Consider the following 8,383-nt stretch of genomic DNA (forward strand, 5'->3'; position numbering starts at 1 on the left):
TTTTATTACAAATAAAATATCACCATATTTCCCTTTTTAGTCTAATAAAAAGAAAAATGAAAAAAGTTATAAATAATATGAGGAAAAACTGTATACAATAAGTACAATAACTATACACAATATATAGTAGCAATAAAAGCCTAAACAATGTATAATCTATTTGTATTCGACAAACTCAAAGAAAATATTCCATTATCTATTCTATTTTGGTAAGTCCAAAATGTACCTGATTCACTTTGTCCTAACTTGTATTACTAGCAGAGACCTATCTTATAATGTCTTTCAAATTTATACACTTTACACCTCTTTAGTGAGTTTCTTTTCTGAAATTCTTAACAGGTAAAATTATAACTACCTAATCTTTAACTAATCTTCAACTCACTATAACTATGTAATTTTCAACTAACTATAACCATAAGTATCTAATCTTCAACTCACTCAGAGACACAAGATGGAACTAATATTACCTAATAAAACAGGATGTGCAAGCAAGTAACTTCCAAAAAATGTGAGTTAACAGAAACAGCAGGCTGCCTAGATAGTCACCCAAGGTTTCTCTGCAAAGTTGGTGCATCATCTTCAGCCTATAGGCTTAGCATAGCTGACAAATTCATGTATGAAGTAGGATGTAAGCAAGGCCTACAGTTCAACCTCACATTCAGTGAGAGTAGTCCATGTACCAGAAACACCTGAATTCTACCAATGTCTTTTCATGATATAGGATCTTAAGTTCTGGAAATTGTTGGTGTTTTTGGAATTTAGATGACCATTGTTCTTGGCTTGTGAGTGGCTTTATCTCTTTTAATAAATGACAGTCTACCATGAGAAGTTAGACTCCATCAGCCTAGTTCCTCTTTCAAGACTAATTGTTTCAGCTACTCTTCCACTGTACATCAGAACCCATCAGTCCACTGCCTCTTCAGTAGCCTTCAAAGGAAGGGGCATTGTATTTTTTTCTGGATTGCAAAGGCCACTTCAGTGATGATGCCATATTGTCCTGGCCTCAGAGGATGCCTGTTGCTAAGTCACAACCACACTTGTCTTGACAAGAATTGATAGTCTTTTGTTTCATGTCCTCTCTTTCCATTTTGTCCTGTTTGTCAGCCACCAATTCAAGGGTACTTTGTTATCCAGAGGCTAACTTTTGCCACAATGAAAGTTAACTCCATATGCAGTTTCTTCAGTGCCCATATCTTCTCTGAAGTAGATTGGTGCTGCCAGGAACTGACATGTCTCATAGTCATAAAAAAAGAAAGAATTTATAAGTTATTAAAACATTTTAAATGCCATATTCTGTAGATCTCTGAAAGGCTTGAAGATGACCTGTCTAAAATATATCTGCTTGACCTTGAAAACATACCTAATATGACTACAACTTCGATTGTAATGTCTAACTACTAACTTTCATTAGTTTATATCCTAATAGTTGGTAATAATAACATTTAAGGATTAGCAAATTGCATCCCATTGTTAAGTGGCCTGTACAAGTATAATATCTTGAACAAGGTTAGAAATATATGTATGGCATTTTCTAACAATGTCAATCTCAATATATATAATTTGTATACAATATACAAAAATTCAAATCAATTTAAAGTATTTAAAACTAGTAATTTTCTTTTAAAAGTAGATTCAATAATCTATCTTTTTATCTGTATCATATCTATATTTTCTTTTTACTCTTCACAGTAGATTCAATAATCTACCCTCTGTTCTATCATTTCTGTACATCTTAAAAAAAAAAAAAACAAGGATCTTAAATCTAATCTCCTTTGCTAAGCTCTTTTCCTAACCATTAACAACAATTTGTAACCAACCCTCCTAAGAGTGAAAATTATCCCAGACCCAAAACACATTGAAAGACCAAAAACCCCATGCCCTGCAACACCTTTTTGGAAATGTGGGTGTTGTGTTCTTAAAATTACTTCCTGCTAGTTGTGGACAAAGGCATCTTTATTCTGAAAAGAAAAATTTTGAGTTAATTGTTGACCAGTTAATTGTCAAATTCTATGAAAGTTATTGTCCAGTCTCTGCATAATGCCAAAGTCCAGGGCTTATCTCAAGCCCTTGTTCAAGTAGTCTGTGAAACTGGATCATCTCAACTAGCCATCTCAAAATTGATCTGAGCAGTTTGTAGTCCAAAGCTCATCTGTAGGTGATGTTTGTAAGCTTGATTGTATTATTATTGTCCACATGGAATTGTTGTTGTGGGGCCCCATCATCTCTCTGGAGACTTCATATTCGATATTCTTGATTGTGATTTCCTTCAGAAAAACTAATACACACTTGATCACAAAGACATGTTTAGGCAGCTAACTAAAGCTTTTTTTCTATAATTAGTACTCTATATGATCATTAATATCTTAATAAATGTTTATATATATAAAAATCATGCAAATTTTTACATATAATTCATACTTTAAGAAAAGTTTAAAGAATCAGAATAGAATCAAAGAATTGACATTCATAGCAATAGAATAGTCCCTTAATTTTTTTAAAATTTTGTTTTCTTCTGTCCCATATCAAAAGGTCTTTCTTTCTTTTGGCATGACACAGAGAGTTTGCATTTTTCTTTTAACATCACGCTTGGATATAAAGGAGAGAGACATTCTCTAACTCCAAAACCAGCTTTAATTTTTAATTAAACAGGGAGTACAAGAAGACCATTTGTGTTAAATGTCTTTAGAGAAGAGCAGAAATAAAAATTTAGAAGATTTATGAAATTTTTTAGATGATATACCAATAGGACAATTTACTCTTTTTCTTGGAACAGTTTTCTTCCTAGATAATTTGTACTATTTCTTCAGATTCATTAGCCTTCATTCTCTTGAAAGACAAAACAAAAACCTTTTCCCAAGACTAACTTTGGGGAAGTTGTCTTTTGGCAAGTTATATCTGATTTTAAAAAAACAAAAAAAACCCAAAAACAAAAACAAAAAAACCCATGTGTTAATGGTATATGTTAGTTTAAATTGGATGGTCACATTGGTTGATAAGTTATCACCTTTTCTAATTAAGATGTTTCTCTTGTTCAAATAAAAACTTTATCAATTTTGATGGAATACACAGCTTATCTTCTCCTGAAGAAACAAAAGCAAAACCTTGTTCCCAATGTAAGATATATCCTGGTTTCCTTTCTGAGGTCAGCATATCCTTAAAGTATATAGGCTGATTTAATTCTGCAGTTTTTTCTAAAATCCGATATTTCTCTGCAGCTGTTGTTGCTTTCTCATTAGCACTGAGAAAATTTAAAGTTAATAGAGCATTATGCAATCTATTTCTGGGGGTTTTTGTTACACCTTTCTATTTATTTAGCATATCCTTTAGAGTTCTGTTTGATCTTTCTATAACTGCTTGACCTGTAGGATTATTTGGTATACCTGTAATATGCTTTATATTGTAATAAACAAAATTAAAAAAAACTGTTCCATTTTAGCAGAGACATATCCTGGAGCATTGTCAGTTTTAATTTGTGCAGTTTTACCCATGATGGTATTTCTAGCAAATGAGTGATTACATAATTTGCTTTTTTAGAACTCCATCCATGCAGTTGCCCATTGAAATCCTGTATAGGTACCAATGGTATGGTGTACATATTTAAGTTTTCCAAATTCTGCAAAGTGAAACACATCCATCATACATATTTCATTCTTCTGAGTACCCTTTGTGTTACATCCTGCTAGTAATGGAGTCTGATTATAAAAAGAGCAAGTAGGACATTTCCTTACAATTTCCTTGGCTTGTTGCCAGGTTATGGAAAAATCCTTTTTTAACTTTTTACTATTGACATAAATTTTTATGAAATTCTGAGGCCTCCAGCATATTTACTATCAATAATTTATCAATTTTATCATTACCTTGTGCTAGAAGGCCTGGCAGACCCATAAGGGATGGGATGTGAGTTATATATAAGGGATGATTCCTATTCCTGATTATATCTTATAACTTAATAAATAGTGAAGTTAATTCTGACTTATCAGGGATAAATTCTGCAGTCTCAATATGTAATTCCACTCTTTCAGCACACTGAGAGTCAGTAACTATGTTGAGAGGTTCTGAAAAATCCATTAATAACAACAGAATAGCATACAATTTTATTTTTGAACTTAATTATAAGGATTTTGAACCACTTTACTTAAATTTTCTGATTTGTAACATTCCTTTCCTTGTTTGTTTGCATCTGTATAAAATATATGTGATCCAGATATGGGTGTTTCCCATACAATATGAGGCAAAATCCAATTGGCTCTCTTTATAAGTTCAATTCTACTGATTTGGGATATTTGTCATTAATCACTCCCAAAAAATTACTGCAAGCTCTTTGCCAAGGTTCACTTTCTGCCCATAATTTTTCAATGTCCTCCTTAGTTAAAGGTACAACAATTTGTGCTGAATCTATTCCTGCTAATTGCTGAAGTCTCAATTTTTCTTTTAAAATCAAGTCAGAGATCTTTTCCACATAAGTTTAGATTTTTTTACTCTGTTTGGTAAAAATATCCATTCCAATATAATATCTTTGCTCTGCATTAAAATTCCTATAGGAGAATGCCTAGAGGATAAAATAACCAAAATGCAATGGGAAATATCACTGAATAATCTATGAAAGTTATTAAGTGTCCATAACTAATCACTTCTAATTTGAATCTTTTGGGGTCTAATTTTATATCCTAAATAGTTAATAGAATCTCCTCTGTATCTTTTCAGGAGCAATTTGCAATCCCCAACAAGACAAAATTTTCTCCACTTCTTCAAATATTCTTTCTAAAGTATCTGCATTAGAGTCAGCTAATAAAATATCATCCACACAATGATAAATTATATATTTAGGATTTTTTTTACATATCACTTCTAATAGCTGTTGTACAAAATGTTGGCACTGGGTTGAGCTATTCAACATTTTCTGTGGGAGAACCCTATATTGATATTGCTTAACTGGTTGAGAATTATTAAAATTAGGCATGGTAGCAAATCTTTCATTGTCTTTTTCTTGTAGAAGTATTGAAAAGAAAGACTTTAAAATTGATAACTATAAGAAGCCATACTTTAGGTAACAGAGTAGAAAAAATAATTTCAGATTGTAGACAGTCCATTGGCTGAATTACTTTGTTAATTGATCTAAGGTCTGTTACCATTCTCCATTTACTATATATCTTTTTAATGACAAATACAGGAGAATTCCAATGGCTGGTTGATTCTTCAATATGCTGAACATTTAAGTACTCTTCTACCAGCTCTTCTAAAGCCTAGAGTTTCTCTGTTGTTAAAGGCCATTGATGAACCCATACAGGCCTTGTCTGTTAACCATTTTGAGGTAGAGCTGTTGGTATCTTTGGAAGATCATCAGTTGTTGTACCCTGTTCTTGTACAATCTGAATGGCTTTTGACCACTCATTAGAATAATAAATTCTAATATTTCTCTCAGAAATACATGCTAGTTTATGATTTGCTTCTGTCCATGTAGACCTCCAGGTCTCTATGGTTGGTACTGGGTTTGAAGGCTTCATTTCACTACTCTTGGCTGTGCCCTTGACCACACAGACACTCTGCCTGCCATGTGATTGGATTAAGGGTGTGTGCTACCACTGCTGGACTTCTGCTTAATGGATATTTGACCTCTGATCTCTGGGTAACTTTATTTATTAACACACAAATAAAATATCACATTTCATCACAAATAAAATATCACCACAAACGAACTATTATTTAAGAATTTTATTATAGTTCAGTTTTTTTTTTTTTTTAATTGAGCTGAAGACCGAACCCAGGGCCTTGCACTTGCTAGAAAAGCGTTCTACCACTGAGCTAAATCCCCAACCCTATAGTTCAATTTAAAATGGCTTGGGGATCAGTGAGGATTACCTTATCTATCACTCTACTTAGTTTTCACTAACACTAACCTTAATAGACTATTAATAATCAGGAAAGGAATTGTTGACTGAAAGAACTAAAGAAAAATGTCTATTTTCCACATTTCACATACAGATTTTTTTCTTCATTTGTTTATTTGAGACTGTGATTCACCCTGTCTTAGTACTCACTATATGTCCTTAAACTCAAAGAGATCCACTTGTCTTTGCATATTGAGTCCTGGGATTACAGGTGTATGCTACCACACCTGGCATTTAAAATTTTTATCTAACATGAGCTAATCACACAAATTTTCTCCAATTTTAAGTTTTTTATTGATGTAAAACACTTTTTAAAATTTTCATTAGTGGACTAATGGAATTATAATATCTATTGAACTTTAGCTGAGCACTTGACCAAATTTAAATATTTACAATTGTGTAATTAATGCATGTTTATTTAGGAGCTGATTAACCAGTTCACAGATGATTCTGTCCTCTGCTCTAATGTTTCTTAATTATTTTCCTCTGTACTTCACCTGACATGTCTTCATGAGTATCTTCTGATGATGGTGCCTAGGGTTACTAAATTGAAGAAAAACATAATTAAATAAGTAAATTGGCCATATATTTGCAATGGTATTAAAAATATAATAGGAGACCAAGAGAGAGGCTCACTGAGGGATAGTGCTTGCTACACAAGCACAAGGATCTGACTTTAGATTTTAGCATCAAAGTAAAAAGCTGAACATGATGAGGCAAATGCCTGTAATTGTAGCACTATTTGAGGTAAAGATGGGAGAATTACTGAGATTGCCTGGCCATTTGCCCAGTTTATTTTAATGAGAGATATTGTCTCAAAGGGATATAGATATGAATAATAGCATAAGACATTAAATGTCTTCCTCTGGTGTTCACAAGTGTGCAGTGGCATACCCTTACACCCCACATACACTCATACCTCCACTACCCCCATACACACAATGGTAGCAATGTATATATGTCGCTTGCTTTGTTAATATAGAAAACCAAGAATTTCAGGTATGAAAAATCATGAGGAAAAATGAGCTGCCAGAATGTGTGAAGTGATAATTCTCTTATGCAACAAAATAAAACTCAGAGTACTAAACCAGTGTCTTAGTTAAGACTTCCATAGATGTGATCAAACATAATGACTGAAAAGAACTTAAATATAAAAGGGTTTATTTCAGGTTACAACTCTCAGATCTTTTGCCACCACTGAATAATATCAAGGCTGGAACATAGGGTAGGAACCCAGTGGGAGGAGCTTTAGCAGAGGCCATCAAAGATAGTTGCTTACTGGCTTCATCCTCTTGGCTTGCTTAGCTGGCTTTCTTACAGAATGCAAGGCCAACTGCCCTGGGATGGTACTGTACACAGTGGACAAAGGTTCTTCAATATCATTAATATCAAGATAATGCCTTACAGACTTGTCTATTTGTCATTTAAATATTAGATGGTCTTATAATAAAAAACCCAGAGCCAGATATCTGGGCAAAAGCTCAAAGATCAGAGAAGCAGAATAGCCAGCCACTGGTTCTCACCTCTAGGAAATCCTCAGCTTAAATAGAGTGAGTTCCTGTTTCTTCATGTTTTAATATACCTTTCTTTGCCCAGGCATCACTTCCTGGGATTAAAAGCATGTGTGCTTCCCAGTACTGGGAATAAAGGTGTGTGCGAACACTGCCTGACCTCTATGTCTAATTTAGTGGCTGGCTCTGTCCTCTGATCCTCAGGCAAGTTAATTAGGGTGCACAATATATTACCATACCTACTGGCCCATCTGATGGAGGCATTTTCTCAGTTCAGATTCTCTCTTGCCACATGCATATGTTTGTGTCAAGTTGACAAAGACAAAACAAACAAACAAGCAAAAACAACAAAACAACCAGGAAAACTACTTTATCTTTCTTTCAGATTCAAATTATTTATCTATAATGAATACTTAATCATTTCCTCACCATGAACTAGGTGTATATATTATATATTTTTCATGAGAGCATTCTCATCTGAGACTATAATTACTACATGTTGTGCTATAAAATACATTGGGGGAACTGGCACAAGCAAATGGGTCATTTGGAGTTACTTCCTTCATAAGATGTGCTGTAGGATAGACTGTCATATCAAATGGCATGTGACAAGAATTTAAATTTCAAATTTAAAGAGTAATATGTGTTGCCTTCCTTATGTTCTCTGAAAAGCCTAAAGACTGTCACTAACTAATACTGAATTTGAGCTGAGAATGCTAATTAAAAATCTGTTAATATCCCCTGTTCTGTGATAAACAAAATGAGGTCTTAATGTTTGTACTAAAGTAACTTTATTGATGGAAGCTTGACATCTTAATGCCAAAACCTCAGATTTAGTGGAAAGCTTACAGTATTTTGTAGAATTTTGAAATGTGTCCAAATAGTTAATTTTGTAAAGCATCTGCTACAGACTAACTCCTGGAATGCTAAACATTTCTGTGTCTGTTTTACTCCATTTGGTAAAAAGTTCATTTTGTTTTATTT

The sequence above is a fragment of the Onychomys torridus genome, chromosome X (assembly GCF_903995425.1).
Source record: "Onychomys torridus chromosome X, mOncTor1.1, whole genome shotgun sequence".
Taxonomy (NCBI): domain Eukaryota; kingdom Metazoa; phylum Chordata; class Mammalia; order Rodentia; family Cricetidae; genus Onychomys; species Onychomys torridus.